The 21166-nt window shown below is 46.7% G+C and overlaps 1 long non-coding RNA gene across 2 annotated transcripts in view; it reads left to right on the plus strand.

Annotated features, from left to right (window-relative positions):
• The first annotated feature begins 5171 nt into the window (after positions 1-5171).
• LOC150048450 (uncharacterized) overlaps positions 5172-21166 on the plus strand; it is a 78299-nt gene continuing 62304 nt past the window's right edge. The window contains exon 1 of one of the 2 annotated variants that reach the window (XR_016539337.1): positions 5172-5477. This is a non-coding gene — a long non-coding RNA (uncharacterized LOC150048450). Of the gene's footprint in view, positions 5478-6098; positions 6155-21166 lie in introns of those variants that run through there. The other variant, XR_016539338.1, reaches the window with a different exon arrangement.

Genomic DNA, 21166 nt, shown 5'->3' on the forward strand with positions numbered 1-21166 from the left:
ATCAGTCCTTTAGCTGTTTTTCTAGATAATTTCATCTAGACTAACGCCAGACTATGATCCTCCTACCTCTGTCTCTTGATTAGCTAGGACACCAAGTGTGGACCACCACAATGGGTGTGTTTTTGAGATAGGATTTTGTTAGCTTCTGTTCAGGCTGGCTTGAATTGCCGGCTTTCTATATCTGCCTTGTTCTCAAATAGCAGGGATAACAGGTATGTACCACCATGGCTGGCTCTTTGACAGCTTTTTCCCCCTTAGTCCTGGGGCTTGAATTCAGGGCCTGTCCTTGGGCTTTCTCAAGGCTAGAGCTCAACCACTTGAGCCATAACACCACTTTCAGCTTTGTCTATGTATGTGGTACTGAGGGATTTGTGCATGCTACGCAAGCACTCTTACCACTCTGTCAAATTCCCTGCCCTTGAAGAGATCATTTTTAAAAAGTTGTCAGAGAGGGCTGGGAGTTTGGTCTAGTGGTAGAGTGCATGCGCGAAGACCTGCGTTCAGTTCTTTGGTACCACAAACGTAGAAAAAGCTGGAAGTGGTACTGTGGCTCAAGCAGTGGACCTCTAGCCTTGAGGAAAGCCCAAGGACAATGCTCAGGCCCTGAATTCAACCCTTAGGACTGGCCAAACAAAACAAAACAAAACAAAACAAAAACAACTCTCTTCATTCAATAGAAATTCATTCTTTTCATTTTTCTTCTTTCCCTTCTCTTTCTTTCTTTTTCTTTTGATGTAGTGTCTTCCTTTGTAGAACAGTCAGCCTTCAATTCACAATTCTGTTTCAGCTTTTAGGTGCTACAATTACAGGCATATACCATCATGCTTGACATTAAACTCCAGAATTTCATACCTGTTTAATGCTAAGTGATTTGCATTCCTTGATTACTTCATGTGGATGCAGAATTTCAATTAATTTTTCCTTCCTTCTTTCATTCTTTCCTTCCTTCTTTCCTTCCTCCCACCCTTTCTCTCTCTCTCTCTCTTTTTCTGTGTGTGTCAGTGCTGAGGCTGGAATCCAGGGCTTCAGGCTCTCGTTTTTTTGCCCAAGGTTGGCACTCTGTTACTTCAGCCAGAGCCCCACTTTCAGCTGTCTGCTGGTTTACTGGAGACCAAACTCTTTCAGATTATGTGCTTATGCTAGTTTTAAACCATAATCCACAAATATCAACCTCCCGAGTGTCTAGGATTACAGAAGTAACCCACTGGTGCCTGGCCCAATTATTAATTAATTAATTTTTATTTATTTACTTTTTTTGTTGGTTGTGGGTCTTGAACTTAGGGCCTGGGCACTGTCCCTGAGCTTTTTCACTCAAAGCTAGTGCTCTACACTTTGAGCCACAGCTGTACTTCTGGTTTTCTGGTCGTCAGTTGGAGATAAGAATCTCAGGACTTTGCTACAGTGGCTGGGCACAGTGGCTCACGCCTGTAATCCTAGCTACTCAGGAGGCTGAGACCTGATGATTGAGGTTTGAAACCAGCATCACCAGGAAGGTCTGTGAGACTGAAGTGGTGGAGTCTTGTGAAGAAGAATTGCAGAGGCAATGCCCAGGCCCTGAGTTCAAGCACCAGGAACAGCACCAAAAAAAAAAAAAAAAAAGTTATCATTTGTTTTACCGTTCCACTCTAGAAGCTAGCATATGTTTATATATGCACATACATGTCAATTGCATTTATTGATTCATGCATCTTATAATTTACCCATTTAAACCATATACAATTCAGTTTTCAGTATTTTTAAGTTTGTACAACCATAACCACAATTTTATTTTATTTTTTTGTGGGGCATGGGGCTTGAACTTAGCCTGGGCATTGTCCCTGAGCTCTTCAAGGCTACCACCCTTCCCTTGTGCCAAGCCACATTTCCCATTTTCTATAGGTTAAGTGGAGGTAAGAGTCTCAGGTCCTTTTGTGCTTGGGCTAGCTTTGAACCATGATCCTCAGATCTCAGCCTCCTGAGTAGTTAGGATTACAGGCATGAGCCACCGCGCCCGGCTTTAAAATGTTTTTATCACCCCTTCAAAGTACCTATCCTGTGCATTTGCAGTTGATACTCTTCACACTTTTGGCTCTAGGTAACCATGAACCAATATCTGTCTTTATAGATTTGCCTGCTGTGAGCATAGAACACTTTGTTTCTTTCTGCTAATGGATATTAGTTGTTTCTACTTTTTAGTTCTTATGAATGCTGCTGCTAGGTACATCTATGTATAAATTTTTGGGGTGAAAATATATTTATTTTTCCTTCCTGTGTATGTACCTAGGGGTAGAATTGCTGGGACATAGAGTAGAACCTTTTAATGAACTGCCAAACTATTTTTCAAAATAGTTTCACCAATTTACACTCTCACCAGGAGTGCAGCAGGGCTCTCACGTCTCCACATCCTTGCTAATACTGTTGTCCAGCTTTCTGACTTACATTTTAATGGGTTTGAAATTGCCATCTCACCATTGGTTTTATACTGGGATTCTTTTTACCTACTAGGTGTTCAGTAAATATTTGTTGGATTTATATGAAATACAAACAAACCTTTGTATAGATGTTTGATTTCCACATTTAATAATTCACTATCAATGGAGAATAAACAGCCCCAGTATAATTACAATCAAATTTTTAATGACATTTAATAAAACTGCTTTCTTTCCTTTGTGTGTGTGTGTGTGTGAGAGAGAGAGAGAGAAAGAGAGAGACAGAGTGAAAGAGTAAGTGTGAGAGAGAGCACACTAGTCTTGGGGTTTGAACTCATGACTGAGTGCTGTTCTTTTAAGTTTTTTCCACTCAAAGCTGGCCCTCTACCACTTAAGCCACAGCTCCCTTTTGACTTTTTGATGGTAAATTGGAGATAAGAGTCTCACAAGCTTTTCCTGCCTGGGCTAGCTTTGAACCACAATCCTCAGATCTCAGCCTTCTGAGTAGCTAGGATGATAGGAACTTGGCCATTTTCTCTCCCTTTAAATGCTACTATTACCTAGTTTCAGAGATGAAGATTTGTCATGAGAATTCATGTCATTTTGTAGGTGTGATCCTCTAAGTAAAATTTCAACTCTAATATTATTCCTGTTACTGGCCAGGTGTGGTAGTCCATGCTAGTTATCCAGCATTTGAGAGGTGGAGCCAGAAGTACAGTAAGTGTCTAAAAAAAAAAAAAAGAGACAAAGAAAAGTCAAAACAAAACAAAGAAAACCCAGGAAAGTATCACTGAACTCCTAAATCAGTAAAGTAGTATTGCATTCATAACCTGTGCCCTCCCATCCGAACACACCAGAGAAGCACAAGACACCAGTGGAGCGGCTACGATGACTGTGTGAACTAGGGCTTCTGTTTAAAGACCTTCCAGTTTCCTCCACAGATGGCCACTCTTCCAAAAAGCATGTGATAATAATACTTGGGGACAGAGGTTTGGTGGAAGCTTGGGGTGGGAGAGCGAGGTGGATAACAAATACAACTGCCAATTTTTTTTTTTTTTCCAGATAGAGTTTTCCTCAATCAACATTACACCCTGGGAAACACAACAGGTTCTGAAAACTTAATTTTAATGACTGGAAGTCAGAGAAACAGCCAGCTGAATCCGTTCCTTCTTGAAGTGTGGTTTTTATCTGAAGATAGGAGTAATGATCCAACTGCTTTTCTTTAGTTCTAGAGAGTTCTGTCTTGGCTAGCGCCCATCCATTCAGTCCATCCGTAGACAGACAGTCCATTCCCTGTCTGCAGCCCTGAAAATGAAGCGTTCTTTTGAAGGAAAGCTCCAAATTAAGGTCCACCATAGGGCTTACAGGTTTGAAGGGTATTCAGGGGTTTTTCAGAGGAGTCCTTGAGGTGGAGCCAGGGGCAAAAGTCATAGTAAATGGTGACTAACCAGCTTTCTTGCATGTGTAACTTCAGGTTGCTTAAGTAATCTCAAACGCATAATTCTAGTCTAATCCTCTGCACTTTTTCCTCTTCAAATTTTGGGGGGTCGATTTTTCAACTAAGCTGACTCTTATCTATGGGATGATGTATCTATCCCCAAGCTTCCTTGGGAACCGAGGTAGGGATAGAATCCCCGGTTGAAAGCATGTCAGCTGCTTTATGGAGGAAGCTCAGCTCGGGCCTGGTGCGTCTGGGCTGGGTGATAACTGGGGCCGAGCCAGCCTGGGCGAAGTGCAGCGCGTGGTGGTGGCAGGAGCCTGCAGGGGATGGAGGGCCTCGGAGGAGGGCCTCTGTTTTGCAGAGTTGAAACAGGAGCCCTCTGAGAGAAAGAGATATTGCATGCGGCTTCCCTGACGCCTCAGAGGGAGACGTGGATGACACAGCATCAGCCGTTCCGTGGCGGGGTGGGGACACCGTGGCAGTAGGCGCCATCCTGGGGGGGGGGGCGACTGGCAGGCAGGCAGGCGGGCGGGCAGGCCGGCCGGCGGGCATCGTTATCGGTGTGGCGTGGGGAAGGGACGGGGACCCGAGGTGTTAGACGGCGGGGGGCCCCCCGGGGGGGCGGCCCGGGGGCCCAGGCGCGAGGGAGGCGGCGCGGAGCCGGGGGCGGGGTGCCGCGCCGGCCGCTCCGTCTCCAGCCCCATCCTCGACTCGCCGCACCTGGATGCCGGGCGAGGACCGCGTGCGGAGCGAGCGGCGCGGGTGGGGCGCCCACGCCGACGCCGAGAGGGGCGGCGCAGGGCCGGGGATCCCCAACTGCCACGCTAGTCCCCCCCCACCCCCGCCTCCGAGGCGCCCCTCTTGGCTCCTCCCTGGCATCGCAGTCTCACCCCCTTTCCTCCTTTTAAAAGAGTGAAACAAACCGTGCGGTGAAGTGATGGAAACCCGGAGGCCCGGGGGGAGCGGAGGGGAGGGGGCGCGGCGGCTCCCGGGGGGTCGGGACGGCGCGTCGCCGCCGTCGCCCAGCCCCTTCCCCTGAGGCTGTCTCCCCCCCACCACCCCCGCGCTGGGCGCCGCCGGAGGGCGTAGGAGGGGGGGCAACCTGGGCTTGCGGTGGGGGGGGGGTCGAGGGGCGGACGCCACCTCCATCCATCCCGGGATCGCGGCAGCTGCGGTCACCCCACTAAAATCGGGGCTGAGGTGGTGGAGACGAGCGGGTACCCCCCCCCCCGCCCGTCCGCGCCGCCGCCGCCGCCGCCGCCGCCGCTGCCGCTCAGTAACACGTCCCAGGAGACTCGCAGGAGCAACACGTGATGTGTCTACTTATCAGGGTGAGAGGGGGAGAGCGAGGCTCCGAGCGTGCGGCCGAGGAAGCGGGGCGGGGGGCCGAGGCGGGGGCCCGGAGCGCGCGGCTGGGGCGTCGGGGTCGCCAGCTCCTCGCCCACCTCCCTCCCTGTGGGAGAAGAGGAGGAGGGGAAGTGACTGCGAAGTTGATGAACTTTGCACATCCAGAAACGCCATTTTGATTCCTTTTCCGGAACAAGTTTGCATCTCTGCTCCTTCTCTCTCCCCGAAGCCCACCGGTCCCCACCCGCATCATGCCGAGGAGTCCAGCGCCCCGGCGGGCCGTAAGTACCGCGCCCGGGGGCTCCGGCCGGCCGCTCCTCGGGTGGCAAGTGAGATGTCTTGGGGGAGGGGGGGCGCCGCCGGAGCGACCTTCTAAAGAACTGCTTTTTGGGGATGGGGAGGGCGAACTCTGCAGAGCGCGTTGTACTTTGGAAACTTGGGCAAATGGCTCGAGCCCGGGGACCCGCGGCGCCCCCCCACGTCGCGCGGCGTGCGCTCGGGGCGGTGGGGCCGAGCCTGCTGGGGATGAGCGGGACAGCCCTCTCCCCTCGGGCTGCGTGCCGCTGCTCCTCCTCCTCCCCCCCCCCTTCCTCCGTTCCTTTCCCCTTCCCGAGCTGCCGGCTCTGCCAAGCAGCTCCCGGCGGCTCGCGCCGCAGCGCCCCGCCAGCAGGACCTGATGCGCATCCATATTAGCCGTCCGAGCGCAGGAATCCGGCCCGACCCGCGCCGCCGAGTTTATTTTTAACCAAGCACCGCGGGGACTCGGATGGTGCGCGCACCACCAGCCAGAAACATCTTCCCAGCGCTGCTCTCCATCTTCCGCCCTCTCTCCCCCGACATCCTCCCCCACCCCACCCCCCCATGTGGGAGGGGAAACTTTTCTCGTACATACTTTCGAGTCCCTCTCCGACTGGGAAGCACGGAGATGACGGCCCCCGCCCGCCGCCGCCGCCGCAAGGTACCCGGGATTGGTGTGTGTGTGGGGGGGGAGAGGGGGGTGCCCGTCTGGGGGGGAGGGGGTGCCAGCCTGGGGCTGGCTGCTCGCGCCGGGGGCGGCTCGTTCGGGGTTTGCTCGGTGGGAGCATCCGCCGCGCCCTACTCTGCGGACTTTGATCCTCCCGGGCGGACGGCGCCGGCCAGGAGGGGCCGCGAGCAGCCCCGAGCCCTCGCGAGTTCCTGGCTCGTGTGTGTGTGTGTGTGGTGGTGTGTAGGGGGGGGGATCGCGCAGACCACCGCCCCGGAGACGCCGGGGGCGCGCGGGGGGCCGAGCCGGCGCGTATTGTGTCTCGGAGTGGGGTTGCGGGGTACGTGTTTCCGTGGGAGCCCCCGGTGCGGAGCAGGGCTGCATCGCGGCGGGGTGGGGGGGTCGGCGCCGGGCGCCGTCACGAGCACAGGAAGGAGGCCGGGAGCATCCGAGGCGGGGCCGGCCCGCTCCGCCGCCCAGCTGTGGAGTGCGCTCGGAAACTTTTGTCCGCCGCCCGCTGGACCAATTTTTTTTTTTTTTCGCGAGTTCTGGGGCTTCACTTCCTCCTCCCATCCTGGCTCGCAGTGCTGGGGGGGGGGGAGTGCGGGGAAGGCTGGGATGGCCGACGGTGGACGGGGGGGGGTGACGAGGAACCCAGTGCGTCCCCCCCCCAACCCCCCAGCTCCGGTTCGGGCCCAGCTCCCCGCGCCCCCTCCGCGCTCGCGGTCTCTTAGGAAACTGCGACCTTAATGGTTGCTAAGGAGCAGGGGAGGTCCTTCCCGTCGCCGGCCCCCCCCTCCCTGGGAGGCGGCGTGTTTTCTGTTCGGGGGGCCAGGGTCGCGTCGGGGATGTGACCCGCTCCTCCTCGGCCGTGGGTGAGTTGCGAGGCGTGGCGGATCTCGACGGAGAGGGCAGGGGTGTTGTGCTGTGTGTGTGTGTGTTGGGGGTGGGGGGGATTGCGGGAGACCCCCCCCTCCCTCCCCGCGCTGGGGAAGGGGGGAGCCCGCCGGACGGCTTGACAGGCGCCGCGTGCAGCTCGCGTCCCCGGGTCCGCGGTGCAGCCCCTGGGTGATGGGTTCTGGAGGAGGAGGAGGAGGAGAAGTGTTTTCTCCTGGCTCAGCAGATCGGCCCTCCCTCGCCGCTGCCTGGAGAGGAGATAGAACGTGAGCCCGGATCCGGACGGGCCGTGCGCATTCCATTACGAAACTCTACACGGCTTCAGAGCCGGCGGCGGCACGCACCGGGCACCGGCCAGGCCAGCCTGCTTCTTGGGCGATTTTTTGTGTGTGTTTTCGGCTTCTTTGGGGGATGCTGAGTGGTGGTGGCCGAGCGTCGCGTGCGTTCAACAAGACGTAGAAACACTTTTTTTTTTTTTTGGTATGCTGAAAAACCTGTCCGGAGGTTTTCATCGGAACAGCTCACTCTCCCGTGCTTGTTCTAAGAGTTTAGATTGTGCTCAGCCCTTCGAAAGCCAAGGGAAAGAACTTTTTTTTTTGTTTTTTTTGCCTGTTGAATAGGGATGTTGGAAACGCCAAGTGTAATTCCTGCCTTGAGGAGACCTGAAAGGGCTTTCTGCAAAGGCTGAGGGATGTGCATCTCTTCCTTCTGAGACCTTAACCATATATATATTCATATATATTCATATATATATATATGAATGATACAACGTAGTGGCCTGTGCTTGTGTGTGCGCTTATTCTTCAAGTTAATTGAAGTGGAAGGTGTGGAAATGAAAACGGCCAAGGGGGGGTGGGGTGGGGAAAATTTTAGTTTTACTTCCCACCCTCCCCCCAACACCTGTGGAAAGCATCTTTTTAGACCTGATGCTTTTTCAAATAGGCAGGTAAGATTCCTAAGACATTATTGAACCCGGAAGTCTTTTTTTTTTTTTTAAATCCCATGCTTCCTTAAAGAATCAGCACAACTTTTGAAGGAACAGGTTCAAAATACTCCTCAAATAATATATGCAAGAGGTAACCACTGGTTTTACACTCTTAATTATTTTTGGCTTTTTTTTTTTTTAACCTCTGCCCTTTGGAGAGGGGCTTCTGGATACCCACTGATGGTTCCTACTTTTGATGTGTTTTGGGTTTTGGTTACAGGGATGAATTGAACATTTGAATACTTTTGTTAAAGTGTGTGTGTGTAAAAAAACTCCTTCACCTCCTCCCTCCCCTTTTTCTTTTTTTTTTAAACAGAAAGGGAGAGAAGAGTTCTTTGATTTAGTTGCTTCCTTTTCTCCACTTTAGGTTAATGAACTTGCACTGTCTTAGGATTCTTAAAATTTTGATACACTGGTTGTCTTTTTAAAGAAAGCTTGCGGAGTAGGTGATATTGTTGAGCAATGCTGCTAATGCTTACTGGTAGATGGAATACCATCTTTGTGTTTCACTACATCATTTCTCATCACAAACTCAAGGCTGTTTGTCCTTATAGCGGACAAGTGTGTGCTGTATGATGAGGTACATTTATCTGACTCAGCTGGTACAGGTGGTGCATCCATTCCTCTTTGCATCATCCAACACATGACCTTTGGATTGAAGGGGCTTTTATTTTAGATTGCTTCAGGTAAGCTGTTGAGGTCTTCACTATTCCACACAAATACAGAATGTTGAAGGAGGTAAATGAACCTATTGGCCCTGCAGCTGATCCACAGCTGTGTCTTGGTTATCTGCTGTAAGCCAGGCATTAACTAGCTGCTGTCACAATAACACTTCTACTTTTTGCTTTTCAATATTGAACTGCTGTGTTGGTCCCCTTCCTAGGTCAGCTTAAGAGCATTTGCTATCTAGCGTGTGCCTGCTTGCTTCCGTATATCAGCTTCAGCTAAGAAACTTTCCTGATTAATAAAGTGGAAAGAGTCTACCCTCCTAGTCTTTTGCATGGTATAATTGATATAGATTTCACTTCTACCAAAAAAGAAATGGTTAAGCAGGGCTTCTAAAAGCAACAGAAGTGGATTCTCTTGATGTTTCTATTCATTATCCTTCTCAAAAGTAGGTGGTGCTTAGAAGGTCATAGGATAAGCGTTGCTAGGCAGCTAAACAGAAGGATGCTAAAATTAACTGAAGCATTTTTGAAAGGGAGTCCTCTGTTTTGCATTATTTATTAGATTTAATTAATTTCTGAGTCCTCCATGCTCTTTGACCTAAGAAGGTGGGTTGTTAAAGTTGTTTTGTTTCTGTTATTTTTTTAAAATAATTTCTCTTGTAAGTGTGTTTAATTGAAGTTCAATATTCTCTGACCTAGCCCTTGTGGTGTCAAATGGCAGCTTGTCTGAGATGACTTCTTGTCTCCTACCCATGTACTCAGGTTAATCCATTCCCGGGGTTATATGTATATATACTTCACCTTCTTTCATATATCAATAATTATTTTTGGAAATTCTACATCATCCAAAAAGAGATGGTTTGCCATTGTTTAGTAAAGAGATTTCTTTAAATAGATAGAAGTGCAATATATTGATAGAAATGATGCAATATAATCTTATCTCTCCTGATGGAGGCAACATAGCTTTTCTCCCCTTAGATTAGGTTTCAGTATGACTCTTTGCTCCCTGTCAGTACACATCTCTCTGGTCGACTTCATAGATACTTTTTGTAAAAGAAGTATATGCAGTTCAAAGTGTCTTTGGAAAGATTGAATAAATGTTGTAAAGCAAAAAGAATTGTGATTTGCGTTACATTTCTTCCGTAAGTGTGTTGTAAGGATCTTGACGGTTTTGCTTTGAAGTGTGGTTGAAGCCATGGCTGGATCATCTAGACAGAATGGCAGGCTACTGCAGAGCCAGAAGCTTCATAGCCTCAAGTTTATTTGTGTACATCTGGCTTATGGAACGGCCACGGTTGTCATAGCTTTTATATCCAAATATAATGAAGAAATTGGTAAATAGAATTTCTCTCCCCACTCTTCCTTGAGTTAGAAAGTGATTCCTGGGTAGAAATACCTAGGGCCTTCTTTAAAAAAAAAAAAAAAAGCATGGGTTAGAGAGTTACGACCCCATAAATCAGAGGTAAAAGGTGTACCATCCGAGGCCCAGAGGGAGGCATACGATGTGCTTTCTGAAATGCATCACTTGCTTTAGATTTCCCCCACTCCCACATGGAAGGCAGACTACAGAAAGGAAACCCATCTGCTGGCCGGTGTTTTCTTCACTGCCGAGGTAGAAGAATGAGGAAGGTGGGGAGGAGCTTTTTCCTGGTCAGCGGTTAGTCTTGTTAGGCAGTGTCATCCACTCTTCAGCTTTTCTTGTCTCTTGTCACATTCCCTGGGTGTTCATTGTTGCCCTAGCGGGCCAGTGAGCCAGGCTGGAGATTGCACCTTGCTTGGAGATGGGAGGTGGGGGGAGGAGAGATAGGGCTTCATTAGCCCACTCCTGCACATCTTGCTTCTGACTTCACTGCAGGTTAGGGTAGCCAGTATGCCCATCAGAAAAGGTGGTTGCCAGTGAATAGGTACTTCAGACAAAGCTGTGCGAGAGGGTGGAGACTGTTCTGTGTGATTCAAGCAAGTAATGCTAAGAGAATTTGAAAATGTCTGTGAAGTCCCAGGAGTGGGGTCTGGCTTCTGGTGCTGGGATTCACCTGAGGCCTAGACTCCTTGAGGGCTGGTGGAACTGGAAGGGTGGAGAAAGAATGAAAAAAACCTCCATTGGCTTTGTCAGACAGCCAGACTGAAGAGAAAAAGTCTCAGTGGGGATAATTAGATAAAGCTTTTAAATGCTCTATTTGTTTTTCCCCTGAGCTTGCTCGGTATTTCACACACCCCCACCTCCTTTTTCTGAGAGAGACTGGTGGGATAGAATTGTTAAACAACAATGTTTGATACATCTGGTGGCTGAATTACTTTTAAGACTCCCCTTTTCATTTTGGACTGTTAGCTTCTGTCTGCTTTGCTAAGTAGGCCTCTGTAGAGAGTCTAAGTGTATGCTCACTGCTGTAGTGTTTGATAGGTATGAAATGGTCCAGGCTGAGCATGGGAAGAAATCAACCCTGTCTCAAACTTCTAACTTCAGCCTAGTTCTGTAGAACAATGGCTTTATAGAACCATTTTGGCTTTAGAGGATTTATTTAGCATTTACTCTGTGTTGATCTGTGTTGTTGTTTCAAAGTGAGACCAGATCATTTTGAAATTAAGTCTGTGGTTGAATTTGATGGTGTAAAGGAATTAAAGCAACTCTAGCCTTTGGCAGCTGTGATGAATGGAGTTGTAGGTATCTCTTCAGTAGCTTTTCTACCTCCTGGGATTGTTGGAAGGGTAAAATTAATGTTCCAGAAAGTTAAAATCTATATATGGAAGAAAGTGGTATATTTTGAGCTCAGGAAGCTTTGTGGGTATCCACTCTGGATTTCCTTTCCAGAACTTTGCACAACTCTATTCCCGTAGGCAGAGTTTGCCTAGGATTTTCTCCCAGTAGGGGAAATGCAGCACTAGCAAATTCTTCTTAATGAGGTTTACTTAGGGATGGGCTTTAAGGAAAAGGCAGCAGCAAGCACAGGACTCCCTCTTCAAAGGAGTAGTTGTCAAAGGTGGCTTTGCCCCCAGGAGACATTTAGCAGTGTCTGGAGACATTTCAAAGTGTCTTGCTCTCAGGAAAGGGGTACTCTTGCCTCCTGCCAGCAAAGCCCAGAGATACTGGTACACTTCCTGCAGTGCACAGGGCAGCCCTCGTAACGAAAGTCAGCTCTTTAGGCCCAGATGCCGTATTGGGGAAGCTTATTTTGAAAGTACAGTAGCTGGTCCCAGGGTGTAGGTCAGTAGTAGAATGCATACATAGGCACAAGACCCTGGGTTTGATTTAGCACTGGGGCGGGTGGGGCGGGAGCAGTGTCAGTGGCCTCTTGTATCTTCAGGTAGACTGGATGTGCTTCCTGTGTTGTTGGCCTTCTATCTGAGATATGAAATTCCATAAAGCAAGGAAGCTCTTATTACATGCCTGTGAGGTACCTTGGTTGGCAAGTTCCAGGTTTCACAGAAAATTTGGGTGCGGGGAAAACATTAAGTAGTGTTGGATGTATCTGAAAACCCCGATGGTAAATAAAACTTTGGGAACACATCTGCTTCTAAAATGAACCAGATTCATTGGCACTGCAAAATGGCTCTGGTAGGCCACCCAGCTGCCCAAGCCTCTTCTTCAGCTGTTTAAGAAAGTGCTCTGGTCTGGTTACCTGCCATCTCCTTCATGCTTTTAGTATTTGAACTAGCCCTTCTCACTTGATGCTTTTGCACTCTAGTCTTTATTTTCTCAAGTTCTTGCAAAATTCATACGTAACTGTGTGTGTGACCTCCGTACAGGGCAGTTTTTTTTTTTTTTTCTTGAGAAGGTGGATGGACAGTTGTTCTGTAGCTCTGAGGATGAGATGACCCTGAGGGCAAAGGGAAGATGGTTGTGATTATTTATATGGTCTTGGGATCCTGTTTAGCAGAGTGACAGTGGCACACAGGTGCCATTTGTTTGATCTTTGTGTTAGGATTCTCCTGCTACCTCTTCAGGCCTTAGACAAGCAGGAGGAAGGAAGAAACTGTGACACTGCGGGGAAAGGAAGGGTGGCCTGTGGTGGGCTGGCAGCTCCCTCCACAGTGGCCTGGCCTCCCCACTTACAGATAGCTCTGGATCAGAGCTGTTTTTCCCCCTCCCCTCTAAGGACAGACTGTCTATACCATAGCTCAGCAGCTACCTCTGGAGGGGCTCAGAATGAATCCTTCTGCTCTCTAATGCTTTTCTGCTCTCTCACTCTTTGCTTATAAACTGGCAACTCCCAACTTTCTCTCCTTTTACATCTTCTCTCAGGCTAGAACCCTTAGGCACCTCACCCTACAGGTATTTGTAAAAATGAAAGTTGTTTCCCTCCCTCCTGGAGAGCACTTTGTATTGTGCCATCCACCCAATCTGCTATGCTGGGAACCTCAGCGCCTTTTTTTTTTTTTTTTTTTACATTTTTTTGGCTTCTCTCTTGGGCTCCCAGAAACCTGCATCATTTCACAAAGGCTCCTAAGTTAATTTCCTGCCACTAGTTCCTCCCCACTGTAGCTCATCCTGCATGCTGTTGCCAGAGTCCTCATCCTCAAGAACTCGAGCTGAGCATGTTGTTTGCCTGCTTCAAAACATCTCCTGGCTCCCTGTTGTCTACAGGAAGAAATCCAAGCTCCTTCCCTTGGCATACCAGGACCTTCATCTCCTGCTTCCAGACTGGATTTCCAGCCTCAGCTTTCTCCCTACCTCCACCACTGTAACAGCTTCTCTGCTTTTCACATGGCCTGTCCGGACTGCTGTGTTCCATCCTCTTCCCTAGCAAAGGGCATTTCTTAATCTTCTTGCAAGACCTGGCTCAAATTCTACTGCTTCCACAAGAGTGTGTGGTCTTCTTCCTTCAGACACATTTACTCTCCTCTATCACATCTTTTCGGAGGTTCTTCTCCCTCTTGAACATGGTCCCATCCCCTGCACCTATGCTTGCTTGATACTATGCCGATGTGGCTCTTTTGCCAAATAGTTTGGTGTTCCATATTACCACATAGCCTGAGACATTCTGCAAAGGGAAGGGATGTGGAGGAACATTTTTGGCAAACACACTCATCATACAGCAGTTTGGTGCTTGGTGCAAGCGGCTGGGAAACCATGAAATAAAAGTTGGCTCATCAGGAGGCAAGGGGAAACTTGGTTAAAGCCCTGTTGCACTAAGACCTATCACTTTTCTTTTCTTTTTCCTTTTTTGGCTAGTCCTGGGACTTAAACTCAGTGCCTGGGCACTGTCATTGGACATTTTTTGCTTAAGGCTAGCGCTCTGTCACTTGAGCCATGGCACCACTTCTGGCTTTTTCTGAGTATGTGGTACCAAGGAATCGAAATCAGGGCTTCATGCATCCTAGGTGAGCACTCTACCACTAGGCTGCGTTCCGGGCCCAGACCCAGACCCCTCACTTTGCATGGCTTTTGGATTGAAGTTTACACAAAATAAGGGAGTGGAGCAACTAGATCAAAAACCAAAGCCCTTTCAGTGGGCTCATGTGTGGGCCTATTTTCTCTGCTTAGTTTGAGTCCTGTTCTATTAGTGGTATGAGTTAATAAGACTGTTGGTTTGTGTGTGTGTGTAATTTAGCTTCTGTTTTGTTTTTCTGGATTTAAAACAAAATGCCAAACTAGGAACCTATAAGGTCCCTCATTTGCATTGTAAGTAGGACTGTGTGCTATGTACATACTTGATAAAAGTAATGCATAAAAAAAATACCATTTTCCTTGTGTTGTAAAACAAACCACATCTCTGAATACACAGAATCTTCGCAGTCTTTTTTCATTGTTCCTTTGGAAGAGATGCTTGTGTTCTCAGGCATAGGGAAGGTACCAGAAGATGGAGTAGGAGTTTCAAAGTACTGTATGCACCACACCAATGCTTTCCTTTCTAAATAATGACTTAGAAAAGAAAAGGAGGGGGGAAGATACCAGTAACCCCATGTGTTGGGAATTCATGGTAGCCTTTAAATACAGGGTGAATCTTAGTTGATTAATGTGTGTGTGAAACAACCCCCCTCCAACCTTAACTCCAAGTATTCTTTAATAAGTACTTGCCTGATAGGTTAAGTGTTAGACCCAGCAGATATTTGTGTGTATGTGTGTGTGCTGGTCATGGGACTTGAATTCAGGGCCTGGGCACTGTCCCTGACCTATTTATTTATTTATTGTTGATCAGTCTTGGGACTTGCATACTCCAGGCCTGTGCTCTTCAGCTCAAGGCTAGTGCTCTACCACTTTGAGCCACAGTGCCATTTCTGGTTTTCTGGTGATTAATTGGAGATGAGTCTCACAGACTTTCATGTCTGGGATGGCTTTGAACTGAGATCCTCCACTCACAACCTTCTGAGTAACTAGGATTACAGGCGTGAGCCACTGGTGGTGCTCAGCTCCCTGAGCCTTTTTGCTCAAGGCTAGCAGCCTGCCACTTGAGCCACAGCTTTACTTCTGGCTTTTTTTGGAAGTTAGAGGAGTCTCATGAACTTTCCTGCCCTGGCTGACTTTGAACTGCTATCCTTCAAACTTAGCCTCCTAAGTAACTGGAATTACAGGTATGAGCCACCAGTAACTGGCTCTGACTTGGTTATTTTTGAAATAAGGTCTTACTTTTATTTGGGGTTGGCCTGGATCATGTGATCCTCCTGTTTGTGCTTGCTTTGTAACTGGGATGAGAGTTGTATATTACCATTCCCAGTTTGTTGTTGTTGTCGTTGTTATTGAAATGAGGTCTTACTAGTTTTTTGCCCAGGCTGGCTTCAAATGGAATTCCTCCTGATACCTGCCTCACTGGTAGCTGGCTAGTATTATAGACATGAGCCATCATGACTTGCTCATTTGAGGTCTTTTAGTTGTTATTTGAGGATGATTTTATGAAACTTTTCAGTGAACAACTCAAATAGCTTTCCTATGTCTTACTTAATTTACTTAAAAACTTAAATCAAATATAATTTACTCTGTGTATGTGTGTTGCGCTTTTGATCTAACGCAGGCTAGTACACATGCTGGTCAAGTCGGTTCTCTCTTAATTGTGTGTGTGTGTGTGTGTGTGTGTGTGTATGTATATATGTATACATATGTATTTTTGAGATAGTCATACTATGTAGCCCAACAAGATGGCTTTGAAGTCTTGATCTTGCCTCAGTCTCCAAATTCCTGGGATTACAGGTTTGTAACATGATGTCTGGCTCCAAGTATAATTTAAAGGAGGTTTAATTTTATGTCTCTATTTTTTTTTTAATTTTCTTAATTTTCTGGGGATGGAACTCAAGTGTTTTGCACATGGTAGGCAAGTGTGCTGCCATTGAACTATCCCCCAGCCATATAAATGTTCATGAAATTTTTGAGAGCCATTGGTTGGTTAGGAACATAGGCTTCATATTCTCTTAAATAATTTTATCAGAGGTGATTCAGTATTAGATTTACTCTACTTTTGGAAAGCAGGTGGTTACTTGTTTTAACATGTACAGGTTTTTATTTATTTAATAAATATTTGAATATGTACTTCAGGGAGACACTATGATAAGCACCAAGGCCATTTGTAAGGGAAGAAAAATGGTTGCTACTCTCGAAGAGGATAATATTGCATACACAGTGATGAGTCCAACAATTCATACTGCTGAAAATTAACATAAGAATTTAGGAATTGAAGTTTGTGTGTGGGAGGAGTGGAGGATGCTGGGAAGCAGGTCTAGGAAGGCATCTTAGGAGGCATAGGTGGCTCACACCAGCAATCCTGATTACTCAAGGGGCTGAAATCTGAGGATCAGGGTCAAAGTCAGGGCAAGAAAGTCCATGAGGCTCTCATCTCCAGTTAACTACCAAAAAACCCAAAGTGGCTCAAAGTGGTAGGATGGTAGCCTGGAGCAGAAGAGCTCAGGGTCAGTGCCCTGGCCCAGAGTTCAATCCCCACGACAGACACACAACCAAAAACTCAAAACATTGCTGCAGAGGATTGTGGGTGGCAGCTCAGAGAGCACCCGATGGGAATAATATCTGAGCTAATATCTAAAGGATGATGAGAGGAAGGAGAATGTTTCAAAGAATAGCTTGTACAAAGGCCTCATGGTTGGAAGAAGAAATGTGTTCATAGGGAGGAGAGACAAGAAGGCAAGAATGCATAGGTGGCAAACTGCAAGACAGGTAGCTTGGAGGTCTGAAGCACTCTTAGGAAACTATAAAATGTATTAGGCCAAGGAGTATAGTGTGCTGAGTTTTATATTTTTAAGCCTTTCCTACCTATAAAGGGGAATACCTAAGAGGAAGAAACTACTTCTGTTTTCCGGAAATTAAAAAACAGGTGACCTGGACCTGGGTGACAGGAGAAAAAGTCTGATGAGATTTCTGGGGGATAGAATGGATTTGAAGACTAGGTGGAGTAGGGTGGAAAAAAGGAAGAGATGCCTCCCAGGATCTAGCCTTTTATACTTACTGAGGTTGCAATGTAAGATTAGGTAAGTTTGTTCCTTAAAAGAGTTTTATATTTGTTTCCTTCCCTTCTTCCCTCTCCTTTTGTTTTGTTTTTAATGCTAGGGAATTGGAAGCAAGGCTTAGTCACTTAAGCCACTTGCGTAGTCCTTTGTTTATATTTTGTTTTTGAGATAGTGTCTCTCAAACTTTGCCTGGGGTATCTTTGAACTTAACTACTGTCCTACCTCTAAGCCTCCTGAGTAGCTGGGTCAGAGGCTTGTGTGCCCACTATTCAGTTGCTGCTGCTTCTTTTTCTTTTTCTACTGTGTTTGATTAGGTTAAAAATAATGTTTACCTGGCATGATTGGAGCATGGAAAATATGTCTATAGTAAGTAATAGAAGTTAATTCTTAGCCATGTAGCAAATGGTCCCTTTCCATCCTTTCCTTTAGTTTCTATCCTGTTAATTTCATGATGTTAAAGGGACCAGGAATGATTTCTGGAGGATGGGCTGAGCTATTTAATAGTTTTCACATGAGCCAGGCACCTAAGAGTTACGGAGCATTTAAGTTCCTGAACATTTTGATGACACTTTGTTTTTTGACTTGTGAGTGGGAAAACTCTCAGAAAGCGTCTTCAGGTGGGAACCAAACGGGAATGCACAATTGCTTGAGTCCTCTTACTTACTATCAAGACCTGATTTTCCAATGTACTTCTTTGCTGGAATTACGTAAAGGAGCTCAGTGGTCCTCTAATGCCCTTCATGACTTAAAGTTACACGCGTATTGTGCTTGACGAGTAATCTGTGTGAAAACAAAAGTTCATTCAGTAAAACAGTTGTATATCTTATGGTTTAGTGGGCTCTACCCTGCATCTGTGGATGCCAAAGACACAGGCTTAACTCCTTCAATGAGGGAAGGAACTTGTCCTCATGAGCATGGAGTGATTGCTTGTCCTATAATTTGACACCTCTGGTGATGGCAGACTTGTTCCTTACCCAGGCAGCCCTCAGACTTCCGTTGTATTAACTTTTCTTAGCAGACAGAATCATTTTGGAAGCCGATAGTAGCGTTTTCCACTGAATTTGTCTTCTGGGAAGTTGGAATGCAGGCCTGCGGTCCTGTGTGTTGGGCTCTGAGGAAGGATGTATGCAATCTGACCTTCCCATCAGGCTGTGCAGCCAGTGGCCTACTCTTAGTTAGGGGTTCTGCTTCCTAGAGAGGGGCCAGCTGCCTGATTTGCGTGCACTGCCACCCCTTCCTTTAAGATGGTTTCACAGGAAAATCTAACTAGAGCTCCTGGATTTGGGCAAAGCTTTTCTCTTGACGTCACTCAAATGATTCATCAAAACCTCAGGTAAGCTACAGCAGGCCCTAAAGACGTATCTTTGGTACCAATCATGATGGATGTAATGTGAGCTTCCCATAGGGCCCCAGGTAGCACACCGGGCCTTTTCCATTTCTTGTTTTGGAGCATGTGTGTTTTTACAACCTTAGGACCATAAATCTCATTAGAACTGACCACACAGTTTTATATTTGATAGGAAAACCAAAAACCTTACCTCTGCTTGCTTTTAAAAATCAACCTCCGTTGGTGAGGTGATGCTGGGAAGAAAACGTCTCTAATACTAGGTTATAGATCTTAAATTTTGGAATTTAGATTTTGAAAAAAAATGCATCTTATGGTACTCTGCAGCTCAGTACTCTGAGCAGATGCATGGATTTGGATGTCTATTAAGAAGTTTGTTGTGTTTCTTAGTGGATAATTGCTCAGTAATGAATAACCACAATTGCTGTCTGTAGTCCATTAGTGACAGACATCTGGAAGCTCACTTTTGGACAACTTGTTCCTAGTTGCTTATTTCAGAGGCTGTTGGATGGCAGGGACTACACTGTACGCTGTGATGTGTGTGGGTACCACTGTGCTGTTGCTTAACGACTGGGTGGATTAAATTCTCTGGGCCTTGAGACCTTGGCATATCTTGTGACTGTCTTCTTGACATGTTAAGCCATCTCTTGCCTTAAGAGGAAATGAATAAAGGTCGAGTTTATTTTATGTAGATCACCTGAGGGGGTGATCAAGCTAAACAAGAAGTAGATGCTGTAGAATTTTACCGAGCTTTCCTCAGGGAAGTTCTTAGTGCTATGTCCTGAGGGTGTCTGGAAACCCAAAGCCATTCTTATCTTGGGGGAATGTGGCACTGAGATACATTTTCTCTGGAAAGTGGTTAGGCTAGTACTGTGTGTTAGTCCTGTTGTAGCATTAAGGACTCACAATGGCATGGATACTCTCTTCTCAGTTTTGTTGTTTTCTTGTTTTTGTTTTTGGTACCAGGAATCAAACCCAGCAAAGTCTTTGCCTATGCTAGGCATTGAGCTACACTTATCCTTTAAAAAAAAATATTTTCATTTTTGCTAGTCCTAGGGCTTGAAGTAGGCCTGGGCACTGTGCCTGAGCATCTTTTTGCTCAAGACTAGGTAGCACTCTACCACTAGAGCCACAGCACCACTTCTGGCTTTTTCTGGTAGTTAATTGTAGATAAGAGAGTCTCACAGCCTTTCTTACCTGGACTGGCTTCCAGTCTTCACATCTCAGCCTCCTGAGTCGCTGTGATGACAGGCATGAGCCACCAGTGCCTGGCTTTTTCTTTTTTCTTTTTTTCTTTCAGAGTGCATAAAAAGCAAATTTATTTTTAGCACATATGCCCCAAGCACATTTGAAATACATAATGTGTCTGTGGTTCAGCACAGAGAGAAGCCCAGCTTGAATGTTAATACAGCCTTGACTTTAGTCCACCTCATACTGTGCCTCATAGTTTGTCTTAAAAGAAGAAAATTACAAATAATCAATGTATATTTTTGTTTTTTAAAGCATCTCATAAATGTGGGTGAAGAATGGTGACCTGTGTTTGTGCAGCTTGCTTTGTCTCTGTCACTCCATTACAAGCAAGTACTCTACCACTAGGCCAAACTCCCGGCCTCTATCACTCCGTTCTGTACTGGCAAATAGTTGGTATGTGATCTTCGGTTCATTTTGTACTATGCTGAAGAAAAAAAGGAAGGAGGATTACGTGTTGAGGCAGTAGTTAACACTGGCCATATTCTGGTTTAAGGCTGTGACTTACTCCATTGTTATGTTTACAGTAATTAGAATTTTGAATGGGCTATGGATCAACTCTCTGCAAAGTCTGATAGGAGCTAATTTGACATCTTGTTTCTTAGGAGAAAACACAGAAACTCAGACCTTCTTCCCCTCCACTCCTTGGTGTTTGAACTCAGAGTCTCAAGCTTTTAAGTAGTGACACTAACACAGCCTTTTTACTTTGGTGATTTCCCCCCCCCTTTTTTTCTTCCTTTTTTTTAAAAAAAAAAATTAGTTTAATTGTAAAAATTAGCTGTACAGAGAGGGATTTTACAGCTTCATTTCTACATGCTTTCATGAATTTTGAGATGAGGGTCTTACATATTTGTCCTGCCAGCCAGGACGGCAGTCCTACTTTAGAGCCCTGCAGAGGCCGGGAGTTTGGCCTAGTGGTTAAAGTGCTTGCCTAGCATGCATGAAGACCTGGGTTCGATTCCTCGGTACCACATACATAGAAAAGCCGGAAGTGGTGCTGAGGCTCAAGTGGTAGAGCTCTAGCCTTGAGAAAGTCCAAGGACAGGGCTCAGGCCCTGAGCTCAAGCCCAGGACTGGCAAAAAAAAAAAAAAAGAGCCCTGCAGAGATAGCTAGAATCACAAAATCAAAAGCATATGCCATTACCCCTCCTTTTTTTGTTGTTGTTGTTGTGTTGAGATGGGCTCTTGCTTACTTTTTGTGTGAACTCAAACTGTCATCCTGATGTATATCCCCTGACTAGCTGGGATTGTAACTTTGAGCCACTATGCCTGTCCTATTTTTCTTTTGGGGTGGGGGAGTTGTCAGTAGTCTTGCTGTGGCACCCAGGCTGCCCTCAAACTTTTTTGTATGTGTGCCAGTATCAAGGCTTGAACTCAGTGCCTGGGTGTATCTTTTCGCTTTTTCATTCAAGACTGGTGCTCTACCACTTGATCCACAACTCTACTTTTAGTGTTTACTTGGATATAAGAGTATC

Source organism: Megascapheus bottae, chromosome 22, assembly GCF_031878675.1.
Source record: "Megascapheus bottae isolate mThoBot1 chromosome 22, mThoBot2.hap1, whole genome shotgun sequence".
Classification (NCBI taxonomy): domain Eukaryota; kingdom Metazoa; phylum Chordata; class Mammalia; order Rodentia; family Geomyidae; genus Megascapheus; species Megascapheus bottae.